General features: G+C 46.2%; 1 protein-coding gene across 1 annotated transcript in view; it reads right to left on the bottom strand.

The window, feature by feature from the left end:
- The window catches only part of LOC118088520 (membrane cofactor protein), a gene marked incomplete at its 5' end in the record, with an annotated part of 83174 nt that overhangs the window by 61430 nt on the left and 875 nt on the right, over positions 1-20869 (bottom strand). The gene's annotated exons all lie outside the window — the stretch shown is intronic.

Genomic DNA, 20869 nt, shown 5'->3' with positions numbered 1-20869 from the left:
ATGCCCCTCCGCCAATATTTTATTCAAGTTGGCACTCCTGGTCTTAGGAACAGGCTCAGGCATCCAGCATGGTTAAAGGTCTTACGAAGCGCAATAGAAAGAGGATGCTTAGCCTTGGAAGATGAAAGATTTAAGGGGAGACGTGGCGGCTGTTTCCACATATATGAAGTGCTGTTACAGCCGAAGGCGGGTCAGATCCATAGCTGCCAAGTTTTCCCTTTTCTCGCGAGGAAGCCTATTCAGCATAAGGGAAAATCCCTTAAAAAAGGGATAACTTGGCAGCTATGATCAGATCTTTGTTGCTCCAGAAGGCAGAATAAGAGCAAACACGTGGGAATGAAAAGAAAGCAAACTTCAGGTAAACACAGGCAGGCTCCAAGTTCCCTCCTGCCCTGGACGCGGGAATTGCCTTCCTTCGCCATCCCCGAGAAAGCTTTGCTTCGCCCTGGGACATGATCCGTCTCTAGAGGGAGGCGGGGCGCCTCCCATTTGACAGAAGAACAGACGGGCATCCCGAAGCCCCCCGTCTCACCTTGAACTCTGGACAGCGAGGAAAACAACAGCAGCAGCGGCCGCAGCAGCAGCAGCGCCGACGGAAACCGCCCCCCGCCAGGGAAGCTGGTAAGAGGCGCCATCGCTCGAGAGAGAGCCCGGAGTCGGAGAAAGAGAAAGCGCTGCAGCTCCCTCCGCAGCGGAAAAGCAAAGCGACGAAGCGGACCCAGAGAACGACTCTACACGAAGGGAGAGGCGGCAGCTGCGCTTTTCCGGCCAAGGGACGTGAGCAGCGGCGTCGCCTCAGAACCTCCGCCGAGAGTAAGGCAGGGGGGAGGAGCCACACGAGGAACCGCCTCTGCCGTTATTGGTTCCCGGTATTAGCTAACGCCCCAAGGCCGCCGCGCGCGTGCTGGTTGGAGGTTGCGGGCAAGAGCGCGCTCGGGATTGGCGAGAGGAAAAGGTGGGCGAAACCATAACTGATGGGGCAAGGCATCCTCTCGTTTAGGTTGAAAGCCGCGTGGTGGGGCTGATCTCTTGACCCCTCAGGGGGAGAGATAACGGGCTCCGCACACGGCAGCCCAAGCTGGGTCGTGTGCGAGCTGCTCCTGGTGTTGGGGAATCTCGAGGGAGCTGACTTCATTCCCACAGAAGACGACCCCCTATTCCGCTCTCAGAACAGTTTAACAATCAATCCCACTTCCTAAGATAATAAATAAACTCTATTATTTTCATCACCGTGATCCTACACACTGTAGAAGAGAAACTCCCCACCGGTGTAGAAATCATATATCAAACAGATGGAAAGCTCTTCAATTTGAGTAGGCTCAAAGCAAAGAGTAAGGTTACCACTCTCAATACAAATTAGCAGTGGGAGGGAAATAAGCGCCCCCTAAGTTTCAACACCCTTACCAACTACATATCCCATGACTGTCTGAATTTGTTGGCATCCATCTGCCTTCATGGTGAAGTCAAACTGCCTACGGCTTAGACAGCAAGACACCCCCCCCCCCAGCCTCACTGTTGTGGCCCAAAGGAAGGCAGGGCAGCAGCTGCCAAAAGGAGCCATCCAACCATCTTAGGGACTACACCAGATTTGTGTAGTTACAAATGGCCTTTTCTTCCCAAAAACATACAATGCAGCAGAGGTTTAGGATCAGAGATTTCCCTCTCCCAGATGGGCTACCTTCCCTTCTACAGCAGGTTCAGAAACTGCCTTATTGATCACTGGACCCACTATTGGTCTTGTCAACTCAATCTCCCAGAGCCTGTCTTCATATGCAGGGCAAATCCCTAACACAGAGAGGGTTTGAGACTCATCAGCTACCCTCACCTGCTTTAGCCATCCAGCTAAAGCCATTTCCTGGATTGTGGGTGTTGTCACATGCTGATAGCTTCTAGGAGGCACAGGTGAGAGCTAAGTGCAGAGTGGGGACCAAAGGTGGACAAATACCCCAGAAGGTTCACAACATGTCCCCCACCACAGGTATCAACACTCCCATAACACCCCACAAAAGTTCAAGCATGTACAAATTACCCCAATACTCCACCGCCCTGCCTTGGCCCCTAGAGTAATTACAGTACAGCCTCTCCCTCCCAATATTAATCTTTGAGAGAGGTCACACTCCACAGTCCACTTCCTGATGTAAGTAATTCACACCAAGGCAATCAAAGCCATGTCTATCGTATGACCAGGCCTGTAACCTGATTGAAATAGACCTGGGCAACTCCTCCAGAAACTCCTGGAGATGAGCTGCCACCACACCTGGGATATTAGAAACTGGCCAATAATTATGCAATACAAGGACGGCCTTTTCAATAGAGGTCTAGATAGTTTAGATAGGATTTTCCCGACTTATGAATTCTTAATATTTCCCCCCCCCCATTGGCTTCGACCTACGATTTTGTCGACTTACGAAGGTCCGTTCGGAACGGATTAAATTCGTAAATTGAGGGACCACTGTAGATCTGGTTACCTCCTCCAGAAACCCCTGGAGACAAGATGCCACCACACCTGGGATATTAGAAACTGGCCAATAACTATGCAATACAAGGACGGCCTTTTCAATAGAGGTCTTTTAACTGTCTCCCTTAGTCATGTTGGAACTTTGTTGTAAGGCGGCACTGACCATTCCCTTCACCCACCCAGCAAGTTCCCCACTGGTCTTTTTGATGAGACAGAAAGAGCAAGGATCTAGTACACATGTGGTGGCTCTCACATTTCCAAGGATTCTGCCCACATCTTTGGACTGTACAAATTGAAATGTATCCAGTTTCAGCGAGTCTGAACTCCACCAATTAGTGATTGGACCATGACAATGTAGCTATAGAAAATTCCTCCACTCTAACATCACCATCGGGACCCAGGTGGCGCTGTGGTTAAACCACTGAGCCTAGGGCTTGCCAATCAGAAGGTCGGCGGTTCGAATCCCTGTGACAGGGTGAGCTCCCGTTGCTTGGTCCCAGCTCCTGCCAACCTAGCAGTTCGAAAGCATGTCAAAATGCAAGTAGATAAATAGGAACCGCTACAGCGGGAAGGTAAACGGCGTTTCCATGTGCTGCTCTGGTTTGCCAGAAGCGGCTTTGTCATGCTGGCCACATGACCTGGAAGCTATACGCCGGCTCCCTCGGCCAATAATGCGAGATGAGCGTGCAACCCCAGAGTCGGTCACAACTGGACCTAATGGTCAGGGGTCCCTTTACCTTTACCTTAACATCACCATCATCCAATCCTTCACAGAAAACCAAATCCAGAGTTTGCCCAGATGCATGAGAAGAGTCAGAAATTATTTGGGACAAACTCATGTATCTGCCAGGGGAGCCTCAGCGTGAATGTCAAAAGTACACCAGTACAAGCTCAGAGGAGACCAGCACAAACCCCAAGACCTCCTTGGGGCTACAGCAACAGATTCCCTATTTTGTCCCAGTCACCCATCTTCAGATACACAAATTAAAACCCAGCAAACTGGGAGAAAGGGCACCTGGTCAGGGGAGATGCAATCATGATAGACCAGGGGTCAGCAAACCTTTTCAGCAGGGGGCCAGTCCACTGTCCCTCAGACCTTGTGGGGGGCCGGACTATATTTCGGGGGGGGGGGGAATGAACAAATACCTATTCCCCACAAATAACCCAGAGATGCATTTTAAATAAAAGGACACATTCTACTCATGTAAAAACATGCTGATTCCTGGACCATCTGCGGTCCGGATTTAGAAGGCGATTGGGCCGCATCTGGCCCCCAGGCCTTAGTTTGGGGAACCCCTGTGATAGACTATTGCAGCTCTGCCTCCCCACCCCCACTGATCTTGCCTCCTGCTGTACAGATAATTCCAGTGGCCAAAGCTGAGAGGTTACTCAACCACCAGTTCATCAAACCAGTCTCTGTAATACAACCCAGGTCAGTATATTCATCCTGGATCAAGTCTGGGATGGCTGTTGTTTTGCCATCCACTGACCTGGCATTGATCAGCAGCAACACTTGAGATACTAGGGCCCACCTGAGATACTGAGAACAAACACTTCTGTTCAAGGCACCATCTCATGAGGCTTTGCATAAGATCCATGACGTATGTGCCGATCCATGACGTATCCCTGTGATTCCCCCACTCCTCCCCTTATTCCCCGGCTTATCCCTGTGATTGGCCCTTCATTCCCCCCCTCATCCCTGTGAATCCCCCAACTCTGTCCTAATCCATGACCTATAATGCCCCCCTTCCCCCCAGCTTGCCCCTGTGATTTCCCTTCTTTCCTCCGTCCACCCCCCCCCCCCGGGTTATCCCTGTGAACCGTTCATTTTGCACACAATCATTCTCCCAATGTGTGTTCTGTAAAATTTTGCCCTGTCCCAACCCTGACTCCCCTACCCACATGTTATGTGAAATAACATTTATTCTACCCAAAGGCCCGGCCCTGTAAAAGGCCCATATTCAGTTGATTCTATGCTGCGGCCTATTCGCCCCCCCCCCCATCACCCACCCAGGCAGGCCCTTAAATCCACTCAGCCTACTCTGCAAAGCCGAGGCGAGATACTGTGGAGAGGGCAGGTTTCATCACCGTGTCTCCCCCCACCCTGTTCTGACCCATTACCCATCCCTGCCCCCTATACGGCCCACCCCCCCCAGTCAGGCCCCTACCTCCAAAAGGCCTGTTTTCAGTTGGTTGCTGTGGGATTTTGTGATGTCATCTGGTGGCGCGGCTTTCAGGGCAGCAGTGGGAGATCTGCCTTTCTATTGGATGCTGCTGGAGTCTTCAGCGCTTCTGCTGGTGATGTCTAATTTGGGGGCCACTTTTTGTGTCTAATCATTATTTTAGGTATGAAAGGTTTGCTTTTTTGGAAAAAAAATTATGCTAGATCCCTCACTGATGGGCATGGAACGTTGTGGCCAAATTTGTTACATTACAGTTCAGCGGTTACAAAGAAAGGCTGTGACCTCTGCGCAGGCAATGCCTACATTTATATATATATAGATTTCAATTTATTTGCACACATTCTAAGATAAACAACATTCTCTATACATATTTAATCAATTTAAATAAATAAATAAATAAATACGAACAATTTAGATTCTAAAAACAATGTATAACAAACAAATACCTTCATGAATAGAGCAAGCTTTAATTCAAACCATATGAAACACTGCATTTTTCACTCTAATTGATTTTAATGGGAGAGTTATTTTCCTTGTTCCCACTGAAATTAAGGTGTTGAGAAAGTGTTCCTTGATTTTTTGGTTAAGGATGCAGAGCTTTTGTTTGCCTATGACTCATATATGTGCCATAGGCATATATTACTGTTGTTTGCACTTTTGAAAATCCTGTAAGTAAAGGCAGCTTTTAGAATTCTGCATGAGAAAGGCTTGAGGAAGTCAAAAGGTTGGTCAATTTTAACAGCTACACTTGCTCCCTCCGTTTCGTGAGATGGACAAGATTATAGGAAACAAAATGTAACATTTCACATTTCCTACACGGAACCCATTACATCTTTCCATGGTTTGAAGGAAGAATAATGCACCTTGCCAGGGTAAATATACAATCACCTCTGCATGGCTCTGTATTTGATTGAGTCACTTAAGAGACAATCTTCAAGGGAAGTTGGAACCCAGTTCAATGCAAAAGAGAGAGCAAATGATGAGAGTTTTGTTGGGGCCCAGTACTGTTTCATGCTTCAAGTAACTGAATAGCATGGGTGGGCAGTTTTTTTTAATGAAAACTGCTTTGGCATTCCAAATAGTTCTTCCTTCAATTCTCATTTCCAGTTGTAGAGTAACAGTTCCAAATGAGAACTGTTAGGAAATAACTGCAGAAGGCTACTCCAATTGGGACCCTTTGGGTTCCAATTCTGGCTCAGCAAATTCAGCAGGGCTAGTAGGAGCTTCAGGTTGTCTGTAAAAATAAAATAAAATAAAATAAACACCTATATTTTGACCATTACATCATTTTGTTTAGTTTTCCTGTCAGGAAGGAGAAAAGCAACACACAAATACATCTGCATTCCACTTCGTGTTATTCATTTTTACAAGTAATGCAAGTAACTGTCACACTGAAGCAGTAGCCATGCTTGAGCAGGAAAATCAATTCCAGAAGCTACAGAAAAAGATGTAATGCACTGATTGTTAGCCACTGCAGGATATTAGAAGTAAAGCAGATTAGGTAAACACAACAGATATAAGAGTGGGAGACTAGGGCTGGCTGATGTGCCTTACAGGCTGGGGTCAATGCAGCTGGCCTCTGCCCTCTGCTTAGTAGGGGGCAGAAGGGCTCCCACCCCCCAACTGAGCGACCCCCAATCCCTCAGCAGCATCGGGCTTTGCTCAGTTGCGGGATGGAAGAAGCCTCTCTTCCACCTGCTGAAGGGCAACCATGCATCTCACAGCCGACCAGTTAAAGTATCCCCCACCACGCCGCTGGCTTGCAAGAGCCAATGCTGGGCTGGGGGATCCTTTAACTGCTCAGCTGAGGGGAGCCCCCATCCCGCCACCCGAGCAGTTTAAAGATGCAGAGGGAGGAACTAGCTGTATCGGTGCCTCACCAATGCAGCTTGTTTATCCCTTTGTACCATATGAGGGCAGAGTGGGATGGTGGTTTCACTCAGTGAGCACTGCTAGCAGAGGGACTCAAGAGCAGTGGCAGTCTCACAAGTGATATATTGCTGAGAGAAGGCAACATTGTGGTTCACTCCTGATATCAATATATCGCCCAGGCCTATGGGAGACATACAGACTAACTATAGAAAAATAATGACTTTTAACAGATTAATGAGGGTGAAAGAGGAGAGCGCAAAATATGGTCTGAAGCTTAACATCAAAAAAACTAAAATCATGGCCACTGGTCCCATCATCTCCTGGAAAATAGAAGGGGAAGAAATGGAGGCAGTGAGAAATTTTACTTTCTTGAGTTCCATGATCACTGCAGATGGTGACAGCTGTCATGAAAAGACGCCTGCTTCTTGGGAGAAAAACAGTGACAAACCTAGACAGCATCTTAAAAAGCAGAGACATCACCTTGCTGACAAAGGTCCGTATAGTTAAAGCTATGGTTTTCCCAGTAGTGATGTATGGAAATGAGAGCTGGATCATAAAGATGGCTGATTGCCGAAGAATTGATGCTTTTGAATTATGGTGCTGGAGGAGACTCCTGAGAGTCCCATGGACTGCAAGAAGATCAAACCTATCCATTCTGAAGGAAATCAGCCCTGAGTGCTCACTGGAAGGACAGATCCTGAAGCTGAGGCTCCAATACTTTGGCCACCTCATGAGAAGAGAAGGCTCCCTGGGAAAGACCCTGATGTTGGGAAAGATTGAGGGCACTAGGAGAAAGGGATGACAGAGGACGAGATGGTTGGACAGTGTTCTCGAAGCTACAAACATGAGTCTGAGCAAACTGCGGGAGGCAGTGGAAGACAGGAGTGCCTGGCATGCTCTGGTACACGGGGTCACGAAGAGTTGGACATGACTAAATGACTAAACAACAACAACAAACAGATTCCTCTTAGAGAGCCTGCCCTTCTCTCCACTGGGGTTGTTATAGCCTCTGAATCAAACAGAACTCTTGCCTCTGACAAAACAATCAGCATGCTTTGGTATCAAATCTGAATCCCACAAAAGTCTTAAAAGACATGTAACCAAACTGTGACAGAAATCGTTGCACTGAATATGGATAATGAGTAAATAATTACTGAATTAATCCATGGAAGCAGCTTAATTAGTGCTCACAAACTATGGGAAAATATATGGGTCATATCAAAACTGCAAAATAATGCATACAAAGCTACAACAAAAATGAACAGTCCTGGATACAAAAATAGAAAGAAAAGCCATGCAAGAGAAATGTGTAGAGTAAGTTATTGTTGCAAATTGTTGGTTTAGATCAGGCATCCCCAAACTGCGGCCCTCCAGATGTTTTGGCCTACAACTCCCATGATCCCTAGCTAACAGGACCAGTGGTCAGGGATGATGGGAATTGTAGTCCAAAACATCTGGAGGGCCGAAGTTTGGGGATGCCTGGTTTAGATTATAGCACTGGCCTAGATTTTTCTAGGGGGGAAACCAAAACAAAACATTACTGCCTTTAGATAGAACCGCCCAACAAATCCATTTTCTTATTATGTCTGAAAGCAAAAACCACAGACCGCATATGGAAGCTCACTCAGCAACAAAGAAGGCTACAGAGAATCAGGGACAGTTTGTCTTGGGGCTGACTCACCCGGTTTTCATAGAAGATCGGTATTTCCAAAATACAGCAACTAGAGCAAGCACAATTAAAACAGCCAGGACACATCCTTGAAGGGGAAAAAGAGAAAGATATACCGTAGTACCAGTTAATTAGACAAAGTAATTATTTTTCTGTTGAGGAAAAGCAATAGTATCAATAGAAGTCACAAGACAGGTTCTAGTTACAGGTAGGTAGCTGTGTTGGTCCGGTGTAGTCGAAACAAAATAAAAAAATTCATTCCAGTAGCACCTTAGAGACCAACTAAATTTCTCATTGGTATGAGCTTTCGTGTGTATCTGAAGAAGTGTGCATGCACACGAAAGCTCATACCAATGAGAAATTTAGTTGGTCTCTAAGGTGCTACTGGAAGGATTTTTTTTATTTTGTTTCAACAAGACAGGTTGTTACCTTGCAATGCTCTATTGACATTAAAGTCACTCTGGTGGATAAGTTCATGTGCTAGTGAGTACTGCAAGTTTCTAGACACATACGTAGAGGGCCGTCTTAAGCATACCTGGCGCCCTGCTGCGGTGGATCCCTGTGGCGCCCCCGCCCGTAGCGTTTCCCAGCGTGGCGGGCGGGCGCAGTGCGGCTGCCACCTGGAAGGCCGGAGCCCTGTACAACCCAGCCTGGCCATAGGGCCGGCCCTGGGCCAGGGGGCGCTGCCCGCCCCCTGTTGCGACGCTCCTGCGCGCGGCAGAGGCGGCCCCAGGCCCGCGCGCCTCCGGAGAGTGGCCTGAAGCCACTGAACAGCTGAGAGGCACGCCTGAGGCGGCCTCCACCGCGCCTCTCAGCGGGCGCAGCGGCGCCCCTGGTGGCCTGGCGCCCTGCGCCACCGGACCCGGGCCTAGAGACGGCCCTGCATACGTACCTCAAGCAGCAAGTCCACTGTCCATCTGCAGTCACCCTTTTTGGGGCAGATGTGCAGTTGTCCTCAGAGATTGATTGCAGCAACGAGTTCTTCCGGCCCCTAACAGATGTCAACTTTGCTGACTTAGCGGCCCTAATGACAATCAAAGAGCAACTCTCCAACCCAAGCAGTGTGTGAAGCTGAAGCAGAGCTGCCGGGTTGCCCCCAAGATTGAGGGGACCCAGCATGCGTGTGATCTCACACGTATCGCGTGCCATGCATGTGCAGTGGAGACCAAGCACTCTGAAGGAGCTGGCCATTAGCCATGCGATATGTCTCACACACATAGCCACCTCAACACTAGGCCCCTCATGGTTGGCATGCCTGAGCTTAAGACACCCTTACTCCTGAGGATTTTTAAAAAGCCCCAGTCACACCCGGTGCCAGACCATTGAAAGGCGCAGCATGGGGGAAGTCTGTGCTGAATTTGGAGACAGCTATGTACATTGCAGGAGCAAAGATAGTGGAGAAAGCATAGCTGGCCTCACCAGACAGACAGACAGACAGACAGACAAACAAACAAACAAACAATACAAACAGAGGATATCTGTCTGTACCCTAAGGATATTTGATAAAGAATCAATATCTTCTCCAAGTAGGAGCCTTCAACATTTAACCCAAAACTGGAGAAAAAAGTAAAGGAAACACACATTACCACAAGGCATGAAAGTACAATAGCAGCGACTGTACACCCAAGTAACTTAGTCTGTAATTACTTACCAACAATAATTGGGATGTTGTCAGTTTCTAGAATAGAAAAGAAAAGAAAAGAAAAGTGTGAGCTAAAATTTGAAGCAATGTAATTGTTACAGATCGTAGCTTGCTCTCTTTGTATGCATGTATGCATTTGTGTGTGTCACACACTGAATAAAACATAGTACAACTAATAACTGGAGATAATCTACTCCAGTACACAAGGGAAGACTGAATATAGAGATATTTCGCTGGAACCAAGAAATGAGTTTCCCACTTTTTAAAATTTCACATATAGTGGTACCGCGTTTTGAGTCTGCCATGTCTAATGTCCATTTCTTTTTTTTTTAAATATTTTATTGGTTTTACATAATACAAAAAAAAAGATAGAGAAAAAAAACATACAAATACATATCATATTTCCCATCTTCCCCTGCTCTCCCAGGAGCCCCCTCCTCCCACAAGAGAATCCCCTGAGAGGTAGGCAGTCGAAGGTGGTTCCTTTTATAATTAAATCTCTCCCCCCTTCCCCCTTCCAGTGTCTCCCCCTGCCACTGAGAGACTCCAGGAAAGTGAGGAGAGGGTCAGGCTGGTAACAACAACCACAAAAAAAGAAAAAAGGAAAAAGGAAAAAAAAACACCAAGAAAGAACAATAAAAATAAAAATAAAAACAAAACCAAAAACAAAACCAAGACATTTAACATCAAAAATTTAAACCTTATCTATTTTCCTAGACATTGTCCTTTGGGCTTCCCCAAACCCCTCCCTTTATTGATTTTCATTTGCCAAATCCACCTTAACAGTTCTCATTTTTTACAAATCAATTTAATCTCGTTTAATTATACTTATCTAATTAGCTATTTACTCAAATTACCTATAAATTTTTATATTTCTATATCTCTTTCCATCCCCCCCTTCCCCCCCCACCCCAGAGCACTCCCTGCCACCGAGAACTTCCAGGGCGCAAAGGACAAGCAGGGGATGGTTCTTTTCCAGCTGGATCTCCCCCTCCCCCTGTCCTCCCCACTCCAACAGTCCCCGTCTAATGTCCATTTCATCCAACGTCCACAACAAACCCGGGAGTGCTGGAACGGGTTACTTCTGGGTTTGCCGCTTGCTCATGCACAGAAGTGCTAAATCACGCATGCACAGAAGCACAAACCGCTCCGCACAGAGCGGCACTTTGTCGTGTGTCCTTTTTGTCTAGTGTCCTGGACTCTGGAACAGATCCCGGTTGCAAAACAAGGCACGACTGTACATTCCAAATTTGTTCCTCTAAATCACTTACTTTAATGATTCAAATAATCCCAAAGCAGTTTATAGAATAAAGTTCAATACTAAAAGGTTAGAAACATATCAAGTAATGTAAGTATTAAAATATACATTAACTCTAAATAAAATCAACAGCAAACAATAAACAATGTCAGGGATATACACAGAATCTGAAATAGAATAATATCTATATCTTTAAGTGTCTTATATCCATAAAACAAATGTAAAATATATTCAAAATCAGTAGATAAAGTTAATATAGCAACACAGCTGAATCACCTCCCAAGGAAAGCCCAAGTGAATAGGCAAGCTTCTTCAATTTAAGGATTTTTGTGTTTTTATCTTCAATCAAAAGGTCTCGGTAGGTTATCCAACGCCTATCAGTGTTTATTCTCTTGACCGAATGCGCTTCCTGTGTTGACAACCACCAGGGTGTTTTCCGCTCCCACCAATCCTTGTACCTTTGCCAGACTTCGTATAGTGGTCTAATAATATTATGATTCAAAAAATCTCTATGTACCTCCACTTTGTTGTACCAGAGGTACGCATGCCACCCAAATCTATTTTTAAAGCCTTAAAGGTCGAGAATGTCTATATTTTCCAAATTTATCCAGTTTTTTATCCATATCATTGCGGCCGATTCATAATATAGTTTTAGCTTTCAGCACAGATGTTAGGTACTGTCCATGGGCACCTCCTTCAGCAGCTTTATAGGAGCATTCTTTACTAGCTACAAATTCTAAACCCAATATTAAAGAGACATAGCACATACCTTTGTAAACCAAGAAATTTTTAATAAAAATATTATTTTATAAAGGAAACCCCATACAGAGCATGTTGCCTGGACTACCATACTAAATTACCCAAAAACTGTACCGTGTTTCTCATATTATAAGACATGTCTTATATTAATTTTTTCCTGAAAAAAACACAGCATGGCTTATTTTCAAGGGATGTCTTATTTTTTAATTAAGTACCGGTACCGGTATCTGTACAGACCACAGACCTGCTCCCACCGGGTCTTCGCGCGCGGCAGGCAGAGGCTGCAGCCGGGTCCTGGGGCTGCGCGCGCGGCAGGCAGAGGCTGCAGCCGGGTCCTGGGGCTGCGCGCGCGGCAGGCAGAGGCTGCAGCCGGGTCCTGGGGCTGCGTGCGCGGCAGGCAGAGGCTGCAGCCGGGTCCTGGGGCTGCGCGCGCGGAAGGCAGAAGCTGCAGCCGGGTCCTGGGGCTGCGCGCGCGGCAGGCAAAGGCTGCAGCCGGGTCTTGGGGCTGCGCGCTGAGGCTGCAGCCGGGTCCCGGGTGTCCGCGCGCAAAGGCTGCAGCTGGGTCCTGGGGCTGTGCGTGCTGCGCACTGAGGCTGCAGCCGGGTCCCGGGTGTCCGCGCGCAAAGGCTGCAGCCGGGTCCTGGGGCTGCGCGCTGAGGCTGCAGCCGGGTCCCGGGGCTGCGCGCTGAGGCTGCAGCCGGGTCCCGGGTGTCCGCGCGCAAAGGCTACAGCTGGGTTCTGGGGCTGCACGCGCTGAGGCTGCAGCCAGGTCTCGGGGGTTAACACGGCAGCAGCAACCCTTCTTTGCCACAGACCTTCTTCCACCACCCGGTACGGCTTATTTTCGAGGTATGCCTTATATTTTTCCACCTCAGGAAAATCCTGCCATGCCTTATTTTGTAGGGATGCCTTAAAATATGAGAAACACGGTATCTATCACACCAGCTGCAGTCAAGAGAAGGGCACTCCTAGCCACTGAAGCCATTTGGCCCCCTGGTTACACAAATATCACCCCCAAGCTCCATACCTGCTTCTTTAGAGGGAGTCCAACCCCATTCAGAACAAGCAACTGAACTGTTTCCCAGTCTCAGGATCTGTTCACCTGCAGACTGGCCATCTTACCAGGTTTCATGCTCAGTTTATTAGCCATCATCGAGTCCACCACTATGCCAGGCACTGGGGATAAAATCATGCCCCAGGAAACCCCACAGGTGCCAGGGGCCGAAGGGTACTTCCCCAGTGCTAATCTTTGGAACAGTTCTGGGAGATAGGATTGGAGCCACTGTAAAACTGTGTCCCATACTCATCCTATGGAACCAATCCAGGAGGATATCAGGTTTGATGGTATCATCAAAAACAGTTCTTTTTATATCTTGGTTAACTGTATATACATAAGTTCCTTCACCTCATTATCCACACTCTCCTATCTTTTATGTTGTCAACTCTTGGTCACAAAGTATCCTCTACCTGGAATTTATGTTTCAGATCAATTTTTTGTAAATATTCCCCTAGGCACTCGCAATCACTCCTTGTCTGTTTATCATATTGATTTCTTATTTTAGAATTGATTTCTTATTTCAAAAAGTAAAAACCAGTGGGTTTTCTTTACAAAAACGCAAACAACAACAACAACAACAAAACCCAGCATGCTATTTTTCGATTGACTTGCCTAAGATCCAGGACAAAGCACCACCTTTCAGAAATTCCCCCAGATGTCAATTCCCCCTTTGAAATCCCGGTAATGTCTGGGAAAATCTGAATGTATGGCAGCCCTAGATAAGCTTACCGATGGATTCTCTGCTGTTATTAAAACATCGTCTGCAAAGGTGTTGATATATTCTCTGTCCTATCCGCAAACACAATCTCTCTAATCCACCAGGGTAACAACAGGGGTTTTTCCTGCTGTTATTCTGTCTCTCACAGCTACAATAAACCTACCATTAAAATTATGGACTGGTCATTTCTTCGTCAGAGGGCAAACGGGCAAATTTAGCAGGGGAATCAAATACTTTCCCCCCTCACTGTATGGCTTCCAAAAATGTCTGCAGTTGCTCTGCCACCATCATTTGCTCACTTTTTCCAAAAACATTGTGATTGGTTTGCAGTTGTCACAAACTTTTCAATTTTTGTTTTTTGTTTTTAACATTCTTTAACTTTGTATGGTTTTACTGTATGGTTTTATTGCTGTAAACTGCTGGGTGTTTTTTGTGTGTTACAGACCACTGGGTCAGGTATTGGCTTCTTTAGGAGTGTCTTCTTTTAAGAGCAGATCTTTGCATAAAGATCTGGAGCTTAGCACACTCTATCACCTAGATTTAATTAGTCACTAGGGACAGAGATTGAGGGCACATGTACTATGGTATATTACTGCAAGCACCTTGACCATGTCATCAGGTCACATCAACCGAAATTGATTTCACAGGGCAAGATGTGATATTGGATGCCATAGCCCAGGCATGGCAAACAGGTCGATCCCCAGGTAGTTTCTGGTCAATCACCGGTAGATTGTGGGTTCCTTAGTGACCACCAGCCTAAAATAAAATAAAGAGCTCCCCCCCTAAAAAAAACCCTCCATAACTCTTGTCTCTCCCATGGGCAATTGCAGGGAGAGCTCCTTCCCTCTTCCCGATACAGAGCTTACCAGTATGTGTGTGACTGTGTAAGTGCATTGCACAGAATGGCTGGATTGCTCCCCATCCCTTTTGCCTACCTAGAGCTCCCCGGCTCCTCCTCCCTCATGCCGCAAGAGAGGGACGGGTGTGTGTGAGTTTGCGTGCCTGCGTGGGATGGCTCCGCTTTCCTCAGGAAGTAACAGGGCCCGAGTGAGTAGCTGGAGGAAAGTGGGAGCCGCTACTCAGAGCCACTGGGAGCCAGCTAGCAAGAGAGAGAGAGAGAGACGCTCTAGCTGGCTCCCAGCTGGGGGGGGGGGGAGAGAGAGAGAGGTAGGTGGATGGGTGCCCCTAGCTGGCTCTCAGCTCGGGGGTGGGAGAGAGAGAGAGAGAGGGATGGGTGCTGCTAGCTGGCTCCCAGCTGGGGGGTGAGGGAGAAAGAGAGAGGTGGATGTGTGCCCCTAGCTGTCTCTCAGCTGGGGAGAGAGAGGGGGGGTGGATGGGTGCTGCTAGCTGGCTCATAGCTGGGGGGGGGGGAGAAAGAGAGAGAGAGAGAGAGGTGGATGGGTGCCCCTAGCTGGCTCCCAGCTGGGGAGAGAGAGAGAGAGAGAGAGAGAGAGAGGTGGATGGGTGCTGCTAGCTCGCTCCCAGCTGGGGGGTGAGGGAGAAAGAGAGAGGCGGATGGGTGCTGCTAGCTGGCTCCCAGATGGGGGGTGAGGGAGAAAGAGAGAGGGAGAGAGAGAGAGAGAGAGAGAGGTGGATGGGTTCCCCTAGCTGGCTCCCAGCTGGGGAGTGGGGGAGAAAGAGAGAGAGAGAGAGGTGGATGGGTGCCCCTAGCTGGCTCTCAGCTGGGGAGAGAGAGAGGGGGGGATGGGTGCTGCTAGCTGGCTCCCAGCTGGGGGGGGTGGGGGAGAAAGAGAGAGAGAGGTGGATGGGTGCCCCTAGCTGTCTCTCAGCTGGGGGGTGGGAGACAGAGAGAGAGAGAAGGAGGGATGGGTGCTGCTAGCTGGCTCTCAGCTGGAGAGAGAGAGAGAGGGGTGTGTGTGTGGATGGGTGCTGCTAGCTCGCTCCCAGCTGGGGGGTGAGGGAGAGAGAGAGAGAGAGAGATGGATGGGAGCCCCTAGCTGGCTCTCAGCTGGGTTGTTTGTGTGTGTGTGTGTGTGTGTGTGTGTGTGTGTGTGTGTGTGAGAGAGAGAGAGAGAGAGAGAGAGAGAGAGAGAGAGAGAGAGAGAGAGAGAGACATGACAAATGAGCACCTTAAGGATTCCCTGAAGCTGGTCCTGACACAGTACTTGCCTGATATCGAACAGTTGGTTACCAAAATGGTGATGCAGGTGTCACACTAACAATGGAAGAAGGCATGTATTTTTTTAAGAAATCTTGATAGGTAGGTTAACAGAGTGGGTAAAGGAGTTTGTGCGGCGTACAGTTTTGTGAGTGCTTTTATGCAATTCTCTCCCAATAAATCTCTAAAAGTTTATGTTGTCCCCCGTAAGAAAAGTATTTGGGCAGTGCTCCCCCCAAAAAGGTGACCAAATATGGTCACCCCCCCTTTTCTTCTCCCTAAAAAAGCTCAACAACTTTGAGTTGAACCCCGCCTGGTTTTAATTCTGAAAGTAGATCACAGTCTCTTGGGAGTTGGCCACCCCTGCATAGCCTATCAGTGTTTGAAAAAATAAAAAGGTTCTGACTTCCTTTGTCTCCTCAGCCTGGTCCTCGACCCCTTGTCGGTATGAAAGAGTCCACAAGAAGAGGGTCCTTACAGAGTATTTTCTGCTTTTATTCTTAAAAAGTCTTTATCTGCAAAACAACCGACCAATTGTACACACATCAACAGTACCAGCTTTCTCTAACCAACCAACCCACCACAAACACCCAAACAGGCTGCCGGAGTGGAGGGAACGGGGGGAGGGGGGACTCAGCTGGAAAAAGACCATCCCCTGCTTGTCTTTTGCACCCTGGAAGCTCTCAGTGGCAGGGAGAGTTCTGGGGTGCGGGGGGAAGGAGGGAATGGAAGGAGATATATAAATATAAAAAGTAAACAATAGATGATTTAAGTAAATAGCTAAGTAAATAGATAAGTATAAGTTTAAATGAGATTATATGGTTTGCAAAAAATGAAAACTGTAAAAGTTGATTTGGCAAATGAAAAATCAATAAAGGGGGGTCTGGGGAAGCCCAAAGGATAATGGTTAGGAAAAAAGATAAGGTATAAAAAAAGTTTTTTTTTTATGTGTGTTTTATTTTTATTTTTATTTTTATTGTTCTTTTTTATGTATAATTGGATAGATAGGGGGGGACACCCGCCTGCCTCTCTCCTTGTCATCCTGGAGCTTCTTGGTGGCAGGGGGAGGCTCTGGGGGAGGGGAGGGAGGGGGGAGGGAAACCCAACTATAAAATGGACCACCCTTGATTGCCCACTCATCAGGGGATTCTCTTGTGGGAGGAGGGGGCTCTTGGAGGGGGGGTGGGAGAGGGTGGAAAATTTGCTTTGTATGTTTATGTTTTTTGTTTGTTTCATTATTATGTAAAACCAATAAAAATTTATTTTTTTAAAAAAAAAACACCCAAACAGATCATCCTATATATACACAATCATATTTGGGTGAAAGGTTGCATGAGTCATGTAGGCTTTGCCAATTCATTGTAGGCCGCTGACTCGTGCTGATTTGTTGTTGTTGTTTAGTCGTGTCCGACTCTTCGTGACCCCATGGACCATAGCACGCCAGGCACTCCTGTCTTCCACTGCCTCCCGCAGTTTGCTCAAACTCATGTTTGTAGCTTCGAGAACACTGTCCAACCATCTTGTCCTCTGTCGTCCCCTTCTCCTAGTGCCCTCAATCTTTCCCAACATCAGGGTCTTTTCCAAGGATTCTTCTCTTCTCATGAGGTGGCCAAAGTATTGGAGCCTCAGCTTCAGGATCTGTCCTTCCAGTGAGCACTCAGGGCTGATTTCCTTAAGAATGGATAGGTTTGATCTTCTTGCAGTCCATGGGACTCTCAAGAGTCTCCTCCAGCACCATAATTCAAAAGCATCAATTCTTTGGCGATCAGCCTTCTTTATGGTCCAGCTCTCACTTCCATACATCACTACTGGGAAAACCATAACTTTAACTATACGGACCTTTGTCGGCAAGGTGATGTCTCTGCTTTTTAAGATGCTGTCTAGGTTTGTCATTGCTTTTCTCCCAAGAAGCAGGCATCTTTTAATTTCTTGCCTGCTGTCACCATCTGCAGTGATCAAGGAGCCCAAGAAAGTAAAATCTCTCACTGGCTCCATTTCTTCCCCTTCTATTTGCCAGGAGGTGATGGGACCAGTGGCCATGATCTTGGTTTTTTTGATGTTGAGCTTCAGACCATATTTTGCGCTTTCCTCTTTCACCCTCATTAAAAGGTTCTTTAATTCCTCCTCACTTTCTGCCATCAAGGTTGTGTCATCTGCATATCTGAGGTTGTTGATATTTCTTCAGGCAATCTTAATTCCGGTTTGGGGTTCATCTAGTCCAGCCTTTCGCATGATGAATTCTGCATATAGTCGTGCTGATTTAGTTCCTTTTAATTAAAGAAACAGCGGCTAATTTTAAAGCAGTGACATAGCCATGGCAGTAAGTTGGCTCTGAAGGTGAGAGACTTTACTGTCAAAGTATTGTATGAAAATGAGGCAGCAGGCCTTTGAGGACTCCAGCGGTGTGCCCTCCAGGGGCAACAGTGCCCAGACCATCCTGAAGAGTTCTGTTGGTTGGTGGCTTGAGTTTGCAGTACAGGCAGAAAGTAGGCACAACCTGTGTTCAGGAGGACTCGGAGTGAAATTTATCTCTAGTTATTTGCGGTCCTGTTTCATAGTCTACAAGTCGCCACAGTACCAGGGAGCTCCATAGCATTGTTTGGAACACTCCGAAGAGATTGTGTCTACAGCCCCTTGCCTCTTGCCATCCAAGAAGTTGCTAACATGTTATGATATTGTGGGCAAAGAATGTGGGACATAACATTCTGATGGAAGATTGGGGAAAATTATGGAAACAGAATTTGAAATTTACTGCGTGTAATCTTTAAAGAGAAAATATAATGAAAATGATGTATAGATGGTATCTTACACCAGTAAAATTAGCTAAGATCTATCATAATCATGATAACAAATGTTGGAAATGTAAGAAAGAGGAAGGATCTTTTTATCATATGTGGTGGACTTGCCCTCTAGCAAGGGATTTCTGGGAGAAGATTTATAATTTATTAAAGAGAGTGTTGAAAAACACATTTATTAAGAAACCAGAATCCTTTCTATTGGGTAGAGTTGGAAAAGAGATTCCCAAGAAAAATGTAAAAAAAATTCTATATGCTACAACGACAGCAAGAGTATTATTAGCTAAGAACGGGAAGACCCAAGAATTACCAACAGTGGATGATTGGCAAATGAAAATGATGGAGTACATGGAACTGGCTGAGATGACCGGGAGACTACGTGACCGGGGAGAAGAAGCGACAGAAGAAGAGTGGAAAGATTTTAAAGTTTATTTTAAAAAATATGGTAAAATTGTATATTGAGATTAGTTTATAGAAACTGCGGGTTTGAGAATTATGTTAAATAATTTGATGTATGAGAGATCTGAATTTGCAAGTTGTTTTAAATAATGAATTGGAAATTGCTAAAGATGAATGAGAAATGAACCGCAGATAGAGCTCGAGGAAGTCCCCTCTTACAATGTTAAACGAAAAGGACTATGGTATTTTGATTTTTGTGTTTTTATTGTTATTTTTGTAATGTTATTTTTTCTTGTTATTTTTGTTTGTATTTGTTGTGTTTAAAGTGTTGTGTTTTGTTTTTGTAAAACCAATAAAAATTATTTAAAAAAGAAGAAGTTGCTAACACAGCTATAAGGTTTGCACTTCACTCAGTTGTGTTCTGCACTAGTTGCCACTTCCAGAGCAATCCCAAGGCAAGCCCACACAAATCATATGACAGCACTCCAGATGTGAGGTTGCCAATGTGCGATCCACAGAGGTGAGATCCTATCCATGTAAGAGCATAGTTGGGGCACTAGCCAAAGCTAGTGAAAGGTGCTGCTAGCCAGCAAAGGTTTTTTTCTTCTTCTTCTAATTATAATGCCAAAAGGAGGACTCATTGTCTGGAGGCAGTGATGGCTTGGATGAGGGCAAACAACCTGAAGCTGAATCCAGGGAAGACTGAGGTGTGATACCAGGGCCAGGATTTTCTTCATGGGGTTTCATTACCAGCGTATGCAGAGATGGATTCACCAGGCCCTGAACACACTCTATTGTACCCCTCAGCTAGCTCAAATAAACCATAATGAGCAAGGATTGAGAAAGCAGGTTGAGAGCTGGACAGTATTTTGTCCATGTTTTCCGGCCACAAAAAAGTGGGTTAAGTCCCCAAAAACTAGGTACCTCATTTGGTACTGTAGCAATAGTAGCATTCAAGGCAGGAAAAATACAGATGGCTTTCTTCTCAAAATGCTTTGCAAATTTGTCTCAGCCGTTCTCCAACTGCAATATATGACAGTTATTCCTACAACACTCCAAAAAGCTCTGAACAATAATTTAAGGATGCCATGGAAACAGCAAAATAAGCCTTTGTAGCTTTCACTGCTATACACTCCAACATGTGTCTGGTTAGCTTCATATGGAGCCTTACATCTCTTGCACTCTAGTTGTCATCCAGCCTGCTTCACTGCTGCAAGTACCACAGAAAACCAGGAAGCAAAGTGGGCTCAACAGCGCCAGACAAGGCACCCAGGCGCAATTATGTCAAAAGCCCGCTGTACCTCCCTATTCCAATTTGAGATTAAGGTCTCAGGAGGACTGTTGTCTGCCCACTACAAAACGCCCCAGAGGAATCCATCAAATTCTATTAAGTGTCGGGGCAGATCAGATTAATGAGTCCTCCCAAATGCAGAGGAAGGGTAGTCCCAGAAGACAGATAAATACATAAGAATGAATATTTATTTATGGAAGGTCCCAGGTTCACTGCCCAGCATCTCCAGGTAATGCCAGGATGTCCCCTGTCTTAAAACCTGGAGACTTGCTACCAGTTTGAGTTGACAATACTGAGCAAGCTACCAACTGTCTGGGTGGAAGGCAACTTCCCATTCTCAGTTCAAAACCATTTCCTATTTTTAAAAAGCTGCCACACTCATTAGAAGTGCAATACCAAATCTAAACACAAGCTTATAAATTTGCTGGTACTACCACCTTTTCAACTGTACCTATATCATCTGGAGGAAGCGTTGTCTGTGGACCTGCTCCTATAAAAAAAAGAGGGGGTTGTTATTTTTATATTTATTTATATTGTGCTTTCCCCCCATACATGGAGTCTATGCAGCTTACAGATAAAATAGTAACAGCTTTAAAAAGTCATGTAAAAACAATTAACACTAATATATGTGTCTCTGAGAAAGAGAGAG

Source organism: Zootoca vivipara, chromosome 7, assembly GCF_963506605.1.
Source record: "Zootoca vivipara chromosome 7, rZooViv1.1, whole genome shotgun sequence".
In the NCBI taxonomy this organism is placed as follows: Eukaryota; Metazoa; Chordata; class Lepidosauria; order Squamata; family Lacertidae; genus Zootoca; species Zootoca vivipara.
The sequence above is the reverse complement of the archived record's forward strand: the minus strand, read 5'-3'. Positions and strand labels throughout refer to the sequence as shown.